The sequence below is a fragment of the Bos indicus genome, chromosome X (genome assembly GCF_029378745.1).
Source record: "Bos indicus isolate NIAB-ARS_2022 breed Sahiwal x Tharparkar chromosome X, NIAB-ARS_B.indTharparkar_mat_pri_1.0, whole genome shotgun sequence".
In the NCBI taxonomy this organism is placed as follows: domain Eukaryota; kingdom Metazoa; phylum Chordata; class Mammalia; order Artiodactyla; family Bovidae; genus Bos; species Bos indicus.
In genome coordinates this window covers 6,187,032-6,200,107 of record NC_091789.1, presented here as the reverse complement: position 1 = coordinate 6,200,107, position 13,076 = coordinate 6,187,032, and the positions used below count along the sequence as shown (strand labels likewise).

The window sequence follows — 13,076 nt, the reverse complement described above, 5'->3', positions numbered from 1 at the left end:
TGAAAGTGAAAAGTGAAAGTGAAGTCACTCAGTCATGTCTGACTCTTTGCAACCCCATGGACTGTAGCCTACCAGGCTCCTCCATCCATGGCAAGAATACTGGACTGGGTTGCCATTTCCTTCTCCAGGAGATCTTCCTGACCCAGGGATTAAACCTGGTTCTCCTGCATTGTAGGCAGATGCTTTACCATCTGAGCCAACAGGGAAGTTTAGGTTTTTGCAATTTATTTTTTACAAATTAAATGAGCATATAGTGCAGAGTTCCCATACATCACCTCTCACAATATGCCCCATTATTAACATCTTGTATTAGTGTGATACATTTGTTATAATTAACAAACCAATACCATTAGACTATTATCAACTAAAGATGTAGTTTACATTTATACTAAGTTTGATTCTGTGTTGTACAATTTTATGGGTTTTGACAAATGCATAAATAAAGTCCACCATTACAATATCACACAGAAAAGTTTTGCCTCTGTAAAAACTCTTCTATGTGCTTCATCTAATCAAACCTCTCCTGTTCCCTTGATCTATGGAAACCACCCACCTTCTTACAGTCTCTCTAGTTTTGTCTTTTCCAGAAAGTCTTTTAGCTGGAATCATACAACATGTCACCTTTTCAGAATTGCTTTTTTCACAATATGTGTTTAAGATCCATCTCTGCCTTCCTGTGGCTCAATAGCTCATTTCTTTCTTTTCACTGAATAATATTATATATAGATATATATGACTGTTTGCTCACTCATTCACCTGTTGAAGGACATCTCAGTTGCTTGAATTTTTGCCAATATTGAAAAAGTTTTCAATATTGTTATAAACATACATGCACAGGTTTTTGTATGAACGCAAGTTTTCAACTCAATAGGGTAAAAACCTAGGAGAGCAATTACTGGATTGTATAATAATACTATTTTTAGATTTGTAAGAAACTGTCAAACTCTCTTATAAAGTGGCTGTATTATTTTGTATTCCCACCAGCAGTGAATGGGAGGTGAGGAAGCTGCAGAAGAACAGTTTGAAGATAGCAGAGACTGGTTCATGAAGTTTAAGAAAAGACACTGTCTCCATAACATAAAAAGTACAATGTGAAATAGCAAGTGCTAATGTAAAAGCTACAGAAAGTTATATATAGCTAGGATAATTAATGCAGAGAAGGCAATGGCACCCCACTCCAATACTCTTGCCTGGAAAATCCCATGGACAGAGGAGCCTGGTAGGCTGCAGTCCATGGGGTCGCTAAGAGTCAGACATGACTGAGAAACTTCACTTTCACTTTTCACTTTCATGCACTGGAGAAGGAAATGGCAACCCACTCCAGTGTTCTTGCCTGGAGAATCCCAGGGATGGGGGAGCCTGGTAGGCTGCCGTCCATGGGGTCGCACAGAGTCGGACATGACTGAAGTGACTTAGCAGCAGCAGCAGGATAATTAATGAAGGTGGGTAAACTAAGCAAACATTATCAAGATAGACAAATAGCCTTATTTTGAAAGAAGACATCACCTTGGACTTTCATAGCAAGGAGTCAATGCCTGGTTACAAAACTTCAACGGACAGGATGATACTCTTCTTAGGGGTAATGCAACTGGTGACTTGAAGTTGAAACTGATACCCATTAACCATTCTGAAAATCCTAGGGCCCTTCAGCTGCTGCTAAGTCCGTCAGTTGTGTCCGACTCTGTGCGACCCCATAGATGGCAGCCCACCAGGCTCCTCTGTCCCTGGGATTCACCAGGCAAGAACACTGGAGTGGGTTGCCATTTCCTTCTCCAACGCATGAAAGTGAAAAGTGAAAGGGAAGTCGCTCAGTCGTGTCTGACTCTTCGAGACCCCATGGACTGCAGCCCACCAGGCTCCTCTGTCCATGGGATTTTCCAGGCAAGAGTACTGGAGTGGGGTGCCATTGCCTTCTCCAATTATGCTAATTTGATTCTGCCTGTGCTCTATAAATAGAACAACAAAGCCTGCATGATAGCACATCTGTTTACAATATTGTTGACTATTTTAAGTCCACCATTGAGACCTACAGCTCAGGAAAAAAGAGATTCCTTTCAAACTATTTCTGCTCATGGGCAATGAACCTAGTCACCAAAGAGCTCTGATGAAGATGGACAATAAGATTATAGTTGTCTTCATGCCTGCTAACACAACAGCAGCCCACAGACCAAGGCATCATTTTTAATTTTAAGACTTACAATTTAAGAAATACATTTCATAAGACTGTGAGGAGAAGGGGTGACAAAGGATGAGACTGTTGGATGCCACCATCAACTCAATGGACATGAGTTTGAGCAAACAGGGAGACAGTGAAGGACAGGGAAGCCTGGCGTGCTATAGCCCATTGGGTTGCAAAGAGTTGGACAGGACTGAGTGACTGAACAACAACATAGCTGCCATAAATAGTGATTCCTTTGATGGATCTGGGCAAATTCAAGTGAAAACTTTCTGGAAAGGAGTTACGTTACCATTCTAGAAGACCTTAAGAACATGCATAATTCAAGGGAAGGGGTCAAAATAGAAACATTCCCAGAAGTTCGGAAGTTGATTCCAACCGTCATGGATGACTGAGGGGTTCAAGACTTCAGTGGAGAAAGTCATTGCAGATGTAGCAGAAATAGCAAGAGAAATAGAATTAGAAGTGGAGCTTGAAGACTTGACTGAATTGCTACAATCTCAGGATAATACTTTAACAGAAGAGGAGGTGCCTCTTATGGATGAACAAGGAAAGTGGTTTCTTGAGATTGAATCTACTTTCAGTGAAGACGTTGTAAAGACTGTTGATATGGCAATGAAGGATTTAGAATATTACAGAATCTTAGTTGATAAAAGAGCAATATGGTTTAAGAGGAATGACTCCAATTTTGAAAGAAGTTCTACTCTGGGTAAAATGCTATCAAACAGCATTGCACACTACAGAGAAATCGTTCATAAAAGCAAGAGTCAACTGGCATAGAAAATCTCATTATTGTCTTATTTTAACATATTACTACAGATACTCTAGGCTTCAGAAACCACTACCCTGATTAGTAAGCAGCCATCAGCATTGAGGCAAGACTCTCCACCAGCAATGAGATTACCACTTGCTGAAGGCTCAGCTGCAGTTCTTAACAGTAAGGCATTTTTAAATAGGTATGTACATTTTTAGACACAATGTGATTGAACACTCAATAGACTAAAATATAGTGTCAATGTAACTTTTTTATGCACTGCTGCTGCTGCTGCTAAGTCGCTTCAGTCGTGTCCAACTCTGTGCGACCCCATAGACGGTAGCCCACGAGGCTCCCCCGTCCCTGGGATTCTCCAGGCAAGAACACTGGAGTGGGTTGCCATTTCCTTCTCCAATGCATTAAAGTGAAAAGTGAAAGTGAAGTCGCTCAGTCCTGTCCAACTCTTAGCGACCCCTCGGACTGCAGCATACCAGGCTCCTCCCTCCACGGGATTTTCCAGGCAAGAGTACTGGAGTGGGGTGCCATTGCCTTCTCCTTTCTATGCACTAGGAAACCAAAAAATTCATGTGACCTGTTTTATTGAAATATTCATTTTATTATGGTGGTCTGGAAGTGAAACCAAAATGTCTCTGTGATAAGCCTGTGTATCTGCAATACATTTAGATTATTTTGTCATGGTCTGCCTTCTAATATGGAATCAATTGAGTTTCTAAATGAATTTTTTAACTTGCATACTTTAAGGTTCAATTTTTGTGCTACAAAGTTCTGAGTTTTGAAAAATGCGTATTGTCATGTAGCCACCCACACAATATAATACAAAATAGTTTAATTTCCCTAAAAGTTTCCATATGCCTCAACTATTCAAATTTCTTCTACCTTGAACTCAGGGCAACTACTAATCTATTTATTACCTCTAAAATCTGCCTTTTTCAAAATATCATACAAATGGAATCAGGAAACAGTGGAAACAGTGTCAGACTTTATTTTTCTGGGCTCCAAAATCACTACAGATGGTGACTGCAGCCGTGAAATTAAAAGACTCTTACTCCTTGGAAGGAAAGTTATGACCAACCTAGATAGCATATTCAAAAGCAGAGACATTACTTTGCCAACAAAGGTTCGTATAGTCAAGGCTATGGTTTTTCCTGTGGTCATGTATGGATGTGAGAGTTGGACTGTGAAGAAGGCTGAGCACCGAACTACTGATGCTTTTGAACTGTGGTGTTGGAGAAGACTCTTGAGAGTCCCTTGGACTGCAAGGAGATCCAACCAGTCCATTCTGAAGGAGATCAGCCCTGGGATTTCTTTGGAAGGAATGATGCTGAAGTTGAAACTCCAGTACTCTGGCCACCTCATGCGAAGAGTTGACTCATTGGCAAAGACTCTGATGCTGGGAGGGATTGGGGGCAAGAGGAGAAGGGGACGACAGAGGATGAGATGGCTGGATGGCATCACTGACTCGATGGACGTGAGTCTGGGTGAACTCCGGGAGTTGGTGATGGACAGGGAGGCCTGGCGTGCTGCGATTCATGGGGTCGCAAAGAGTCGGACACGACTGAGTGACTGATCTGTTCTGATCATATATAGCCTTTTCAGACTGATTTCTTTCATTTAGCAATATTCATTTAAGATATATCCATGTTTTTGCATGGCTTGATAGCTCATTCCTTTTTACTGCTGATAGTATTCCACTGTATGGCTACACCACAGTTCATTTATGCATTTACCTACTGAAGGACATCTTGGCTGCTTACAGTGTTTATGAGTTTTGCTACAAACATTCATATGCAAGTTTCATATGGCCCTAAGTTTTCATATTGGTTGAGTAAATACCTAGGAATGTGACTGATAAATCACATGGTAAGCCTATGTTTACCTTTGTGAGAAACTGTCAAACTGTTTTCCAACATCACTTGACCGTTTTCCATTCCTGTCAGCAATGAATGAGAGTTCCTTTTGCTTCGCATCCTCACAAGGCATTTGTATAGTCAGATTTTTTGTATGTTAGCCATTTTCATAGGGGTATAGCTGGAACATATTGCTATTTTAATTTGCATTTCCCTAATGATAGACAATGTTGAACATCTTTTCATATGGTTATTTGCCATCTGTATATCTACTTTGATGAGGAGTCTTTTAAGGTCTTTGCCTTATTTTTAAAACCAGGTGGTTGTTTCCTTATTGTTTCATTATTTTGAAATGTATATAAACGTCAAATTGTGATGTTTTACACCTGAAACTAATATAATGTTATGTGTCAATAATACCACAATTTAAAAACAAACACAATGCTATATTTAAAATAGATAAGCAACAAGGACCTACTATATAGCATAGGGAACTCTGCTCATTATTGCGTAATAGTCTAAATGGGAAAAGAATTTGAAAAAGAATAGACACAAGTATATTATAATTAAATCACTTTGCTGTACACCTGAAACTAATACAATGTTATTAATCAACTATACTCCAATATAAGATAAAGTTAAGCACACATAAACCAAAAGAGGTCTTTGTATATTTTTGATGTAAGGTCTTCCCTGGTGGCTCAGTTGGTAAAGAGTCTGCCTTCAATGTGGGAGACCCAGGTTCAATCCCTGGGTCAGGAAGATCCCCTGAGAAGGAAATGGCAATCCACTCTAGTATTTTGCCTGGAGAATCCCATGGACAGAAGAGCCTGGTGGGCTACAGTCCATGGGGTCACAGAGAATCAGACAGGACTGAATAACTAACACTTTACTAGATGATATGTGATTCACAAATGTTTCCTACTGGTTATGGCTTGTCTTTTCCATCTCGTATCATTTTACTTTGCAGAGCAGATCTATTTTTTTTATTTTAGTGAAGTCCAATAGATTCAGTTTTTTTTTCTTTTGTGATGATACAGCTAGTATTGTATTAAACTCTTATCACCAAACTCAAAATCACATAGGTTTTCTCACATTATCTTCTACAAACTTTATAATTTTACATCTTATATTTAAGTATATGATACATTTGAAGTTAATGTTTGTGAAAAGTGTAAGGTCTGTGTTTAGTTTCATTTTTTAAAATAAATTTATTTATTTTAATTGGAGGTTAATTACTTTACAATATTGTATTGGTTTCGCCATACATCAACATCAATCTGCCACAGGTATACACGTGTTCCCCATCCTGAACCCCCTCCTTCCTCCCTCACCATACCATCCCTCTGGGTCGTCCCAGTGCACCAGCCCCAAGCAACCAGTATCATGAATCAAACTTGGACTGGCGACTCGTTTCATATATGATATTATACATGTTTCAATTCCATTCTCCCAAATCATCCCACCCTCTCCCTCTCCCACAGAGTCCGAAAGACTGTTCTATACATCTGTGTCTCTTTTGCTGTCTCGCATACAGGGTTATCGTTACCATCTTTCCCATATATATGCGTTAGTATGCTGTATTAGTGTTTTTATTTCTGCCTTACTTCATTCTCTATAATAGGCTCCAGTTTTGCTTTATTGTTGTCAAATCGTTCCAGCAGTGTTTTAGAAAAATCTACTCTTTCTCCATTAAATAACTTTTGTGTCTTTGTCAAATACCAGTTGACTGTATTTGTTCAAGTCTATTTCTGGGTTCTCAATTCTATTATATTGATCTAAGTGTTCTTTTTTTTTTTTCCACCAATACAACACTGTATTGGTTACTTTATCTTTAAAAAAGTTTTCAAATCAGGTTGTGTTAACATTCCAACTTTGATACTCTTCAATATTTTGCAGCTTATTCTTTTTCTTTCTATATAACTTGGAGTGTCAGTTTTTCAATACCTAAGAACTAGCTTGCAGGGATTTTCTTTGGGATTATATTAAATCTACATAGTTGGGAAGAATTGACATTAACGATAGTGAGTTTTCCAATTCATGAACAAGGACTTATTTAAATTTGCTTTGATTTCTTTCACCAGTGTTTTATAGTTTTCTACAAACAGATTCTTTGTGCTTTGTTTTTTATACCCAAGTATTTCATTATTTTTGATTCCATTGTAAATGTTACCATTTTATTAAAATTCTAATTCTAAATCTTAATTGCTGGTATATAAATAAATGATTGGCTATTAGAGAAATACAAATCAAAACTACAATGAAGTACCACCTCACACTGGTCAGAATGGCCATCATTGAAAAGTCCACAAACCATAAATGCTGCACAGGGTGTGGAGAAAAGGGAACCCTCCTACACTCTTGGTGGCAATGTAAATTGGTGCAGCCACTGTGGAAAACAGTATGGAGGTGCCTTAAAAAAACTGAAAATAGAGCTACCGTGTGATCCTGCAATCCCACTTCTGGCCATATACTCAGAGAGAAATAAATCAGTGTTTTTGTTTTCTTTCAATATATACCCAGGAATGCTTAATGTTTGATCTTTCGACAGGTCTCAGAGACTTCAAATTTCTCTAACATTCTCTTTTGTTTCCTACCTTGACTTTGTGCTTCCTTAAGATTTCCAGTCAGAAAGAATCTATTTCTTGTAGCACTTTGAGGTAAAACCCACTTTTATGATACTGATGCTCTGTTGGTATGACTGTGAAGTATGGATTTCGGGAGATTTCTGTAATCTTATGATTAAATAATCATCTATTAGTGGCCCTGTATCTCAGAACTATGACATTCAAAAATACTTCTCTATTTGTATTGCTTTTTGCCTTAGCACTTTACGGATGGCCTAGAACCAGCATTTCCAATCCTTGAACCCTGTTGACTATGTTTTAACACCTTAGGTAAGACACAAAGGCTAGATGGAGCTGAAATCAAAGGAATTCCCTTCCTCTGACTGGAAAAAGGCCCTAATATAGTCTTCAATCCTGTAGACTAGGATTTTGTTATGAAGAAGGATCTTGGTATATTTCACAATTATTATTCTTCCCTCACTTTTCCAGAACCACAAAGGGATCTTTCCTAGATACTCCATGATGAGAACCCAGTGGGATTTCTTTACGTAAAGCCCATGAAAATATGAAGGATTCTCCTATGACTGAAGCCCTTAGGGATTCATTATTCTGTTGAAAGTTAACACACAATTTCTAGAAAAAGTCATCAAAATGATCACTTTACTAGTCCTACTAACTTTTTTTGTTTGCCATATAATTAAAACTCTGTTTTTTTTTTTTCTTTTCATTTTATTTTATATTGGAGTATGGCCGATTAAAACATTGTGATAGTTTCAAGTAGATAGCAAATGGACTCAGCCATAGATATACATGTATCCATTCTTCCCCAAACTTCCCTTCCATCCAAGCTGCCAAATAATCCAACTAAATTATGGGTAAGGGACTTATGCTTCAAATAAAACATCCTTGAATGTGACTCTCATGATACATTTGTCTCTCTAGATTTGGGGGTGGTTGCTCTGCAACCTCAGTTCAACAATTAGTCCAAGGAAAGTCATAGATTTTCAGTTTGTATAATTTTTCTTATAGTTAATTTTGGAATGTTGGTTTTTAAACTGTGTAAATATTAGAGCTGAAACTGGAAGTCAAAATTGACTTTAAAACAAAAGTCCTAAGCAGAGATATAGCACTTAAATAATAAGGTAATAGGAAGATATGAAAATGATTTGGGAAAACTAAAGTTAAAAATGATACAGAAGAGTTAAAACTTCACAGAATATCACATTGAAGCAGAAAAAAAGAAGGAAACATGCAACTAAAAAGACATTCGAGGATATAGAGGAGAGAATGATTAAAGTAAGCAAAGTCAAATGAAAAATGATAAATGGTATCCAATATGAAAAAAGCGAGCACTCCTGAAGAAGAGAATCAAAGTAAAAGAGTAGAAAAATGCAAAGATTTAAATCAGGAAACCGTACAGAATATAAGATTTAGCCTTAAGACAAAGTTTTCTTTTACTTGGTCACAGTGTAAATTAGTACAAAAAAGCAACACTAATAGATAGTTTAACTAAACTAGATTTCAGAGATAAAGAACACTGCTCTTCTTTAGTTGCTAAGCTGTGGCTGACTCTCTGCGACCCCAGGCACTGTAGCCCACCAGGCTCCTCTGTCCATGAATTCTCAGGCGAAAATACTAGAATGAGTTGTCATTTCCTCCTACAGGGGATCTTCCTGACCCAGGAATTGAACCCACATTTCCTGCATTGAAGGCAGATTCTTTACCACTGAGCCACCAGAGAAGCCCAAAGAATACTGTACAATGTAGCAAAATTCATCTTTAGGCTTATAAAGGGGTAGTATCAGTCCAGTCTCAGAAGTCTTCATCACAACAGTCACTGTCAGAATATAGTGGATCAATGCTTAAAAGCATAAATGACCTAAGCATTTTATACTGAGCCACAGTGCCATTTAAGAATAAAAGAATAGACAAAATTTCAAATATACAATAACTCAGCACATATAGTTCTAATGAGCCCCTATTGCACAATGGAGAAACTGCTGCATAAAATCTGTTAATGGATACTTTAAAGATAGTAGGAATATGAAAATTGTTGTTACAAAAAAGAATCTAAATGCTTTTAAATATAACTACAGAGAAATAATACAACAAAAGTCACACGATAATGATGAAAAGCTAAAAGGCAGTATAAGTAAATTTTCTAAATTTCTTAGCCATGGATCTAAAGATAACATTAAGGTTGCCAAGTCAAATAACTGAGTGATAATACATACATATAAATTTATAATAGTGAGCACCAATCATTCAAAAAATAGTGGCATAATTCACTAAAATTGGATAGTGAGGGAGGGAGATGGAGAGATGGATCAAAGTACATGTGAAGTAATTTCATAACTTCTCACAATGGGATAACAATAGATAAAATTTCCCACCACCTTCAGATGGTAAAGAATCTGCCTGCAATGCAGGAGACCCAGGTTGGATACCTGGCCCAGGAAGATCCCCTAGAGAAGGGAATGGCAACCCACTCCAGTGCTCTTGCCTGGAGAATTTCATGGACAGAGAAGCCTGGTGGGTTACAGCCCATGGGGTCTCAAAGAGTTGGACACAACTGAACAATTAACAATCCCCCTGGTAGACAGCAGCTCCACTACAAATTTCTTAGCAAGAAACTGGCCTCATCAGTGTTGAATATGTCATCTCCAAACACCATTTTTTTATTCCATGAAGGTACTGTTTGGGACCTTTAGTTGGGTGTTTCCATCTTTCATAGGGATTATAGATGCTTGCAGCAGAATATAGCACAACCAGCACCACTATGAGGAAGAAATGATACCTTCATTTTCCTTATTTTGAGGCATCACTGCCACTCTACACTAAAAACACTATCTTTCCATCTGGGTCTGGAAATCTAAACCCTGATATCAAGTTCCCTTTTCTTCCTCCCACTCCATAAAAACATGCCTTTTGACTCCTGGCACACGGATTAAAGTTTTATGGAGGGAAATTTGTCTCTACTGCTCTGTACTTATCTATTCTTTACCCCAAATGTACTTCCTAGGGACATGCCAATCTAGCCCCTAATCCTGAAAGGCCTCATGTCTCTTCCTTTTCACATACCTGACTCTTCCTTTCATGCTGTTCCTTCTGTCATCAGACAACTTAGAGATACAGATGTATCTACTGGGAGGAAGGGTGCTTTCACCTTACTGACTTTAATCATCACCAGCTGTTCCATGTTGCCATTATCTTGGAATGGTGCAGTGCTATGGCTGCCCTTGAACCCGGCCGAGATGCATCTGATGTGGGCTCCTATTCACTCTTAGTAATGACCTAAATGTGCTGCCCTTTTTCCTCCATTCAGCTTTCTTAAAGTAACTGCAATTCTGTGAGGAGATGTATTACTGCTGCTGCTGCTAAGTCACTTCAGTCGTGTCTGACTCTGTGTGTTCCCATAGACAGCAGCCCATTAGGCTCCTCTGGCCCTGGGATTCTCCAGGCAAGAACACTGGAGTGGGTTGCCATTTCCTTCTCCAATGCATGAAAGTGAAAAGTGAAAGTGAAGTCGCTCAGTTGTGTCCGGCTCTTAGCGACCCCATGGACTGCAGCCTACCAGGCTCCTCCATCCATGGATTTTCCAGGCAAGAGTACTGGAGTGGGGTGCCATTGCCTTCTCTGAGATGTATTACTAGAACTCAGGTAAAGCAGTCTTTTTGTTCTCCTCCATGTCTTCTGAAATTGAAAGGACAAGAGGTTGAGCTCAGAACAGTATTGGGTGGTAAAAACAGAATGAAGGAGAAATGGGAAGGGGGTCTTAACGAGAATGGGTGCAGATTGGACAGAAGGATCGTGTCGGCCAGGACAGGTAAGCCTCTTGTAGAGGAGATGGTCAATAAAGAAGAGAAGCTTGGGTAGCATCATCTGACCTTGCTATCACCTATGGACTTGAGTTTAAAGAAAATCTTCTTCCCTTTGGTGCTTACGGTTCATTGTCTCCCAAGTACACCCGGCTTCTTTATTTCTTGGTCATCTTAGCCTTGTTCAAACTTCCCGGTTTCTACCCTAAGGGTCCTACCCTTTTTGGAGGAATCCCTCCCCAGGACCCCGAGGACCACACCCTTTCAGTGTTGTTTGGTCATCAAGGCACTCCCTTCAGATAACGGTAGCTAGAGAAGGCTTATACCTCACAAGTCACTATTCTGATACCTCCCTGGAGGGTGGGAATGCCAGGGGGAAATGTTCTGTGGTTTGAAATTGGGATATTTCCTTAACACCTCTAAAGAGCCTTCCCAAATGACCTTCTACTTCTCATCTTCCTGTGTTCAATTCTTGTGGCACATATGGCAGAAAGATGGTATTTCCTCTAAGCCATCCCTCATGGCCACCTCCCATATCCTTAATTCATTCTGTCTCCTGTTTGTCACCATCAACTGCTAGTTGGGATGCCTTATGTGCTATCTCTTCAACTTAACACAACTGTATTTTAGCCTGAGTGGAGGTATAAATCATCTGTCTTCTCTCCAACAAATTACCCTTATATTTTTTGAAGAGCACTCACTTATTGGTTACTATCAGACAACTTTTTCCATCCTACCTGCTTTCCCCCATATCCTCATAGATCATATCAGTTTTCTGTTTTACAGTCTGAACTCACTTCCTGAGGCTCTCAAGGATTCAATAGAAAATCCTGCTCTACTGGTTATCTTGGTGTCGTTTCAAATCTGAGGGTTCATGTTCATTTCACTAAGGGATAGCACTCAGACTTGGTTTTTACCAGTGTAGGAATAAGGACAAATATTTATCTGCTGGAAGTTGTCCTGGGTGTTTGAATGCAAGAAAATACAACTGAGGACTGATAAATGCTCTCAGGGCTTGGCTTAACTAGAGGTGTGTCTTACATGAAACATACTTGTCAATATATTTTGGCACTCAACAGACACTTTTATAAACTTAGTTTACCACTGGTACTGTTAAGCTCCCTATCTCCTTTCCTCTTCTGAGGGCTTCTGGATAAAGGGAGATGATGTCACAGGAGGAACACTGGTGAAATTAATTTTTCTAAACAGTGGTAACAAACATCCAGCTTCTGGGAAGAGACAAATCCTCCAAGAGCAAGTTCTCTCCATTTAGCTCCCTAGATAGAGGGTCTCTCATTCAGGTTTTGGTCACTGGAGGAAAAACATAGTGAGGTTAGTGGAGTTTATAATCCTAAACTGACCAATAGGTTCATCTAACCTGTGGTCCTTACAATTGTTTGGCCTAGAAAGTGACTTCTAGATTTTCCCTTGAGCATTTACTTCCTGAGTGCCTCCAAATACATTCATGGCCTAATTCTTGGAATCTGTGAATATGTTAGGTTACATGGTGATGGGGAATTAAGACTACAAATGACATTAAGGCTGCTAATCAGCTGACTTTAAAATAAGGGGATTTCTTGAATTATCACAATGGGTCCAAAAAAGTGGCAGAGGGCTACAGAAGAAAGGAGTCAGGGAGATGTGACAATGGCAGTGATGCAATGAGACAGGTTATGTTTCCTAGCTTTGAAAATGAAAGAAATGACTATGTCCTCTAGAAGCTAAGAAAGGGCAAGAAAATGGCTTATCACTGTAGCCTTCAGAAAGGAACGCAGCTCTACTGGCACCTTGCCTTTATCCCAGTGAGACCCTGTTGCACTTCTATTCCAAAGCACTATAAGCTAATAAATTCATGTTTTTTTTAAGCTTCTAAACTTATGGTAACTGTTAAAG

The 13,076-nt window shown here is 39.1% G+C and overlaps 1 pseudogene; it reads left to right on the top strand.

The window, feature by feature from the left end:
- Positions 1-990: 990 nt before the first annotated feature.
- On the top strand, positions 991-11,486 carry LOC139181228 (tigger transposable element-derived protein 1-like; annotated as a pseudogene).
- The last annotated feature ends 1,590 nt before the right edge of the window (positions 11,487-13,076 follow it).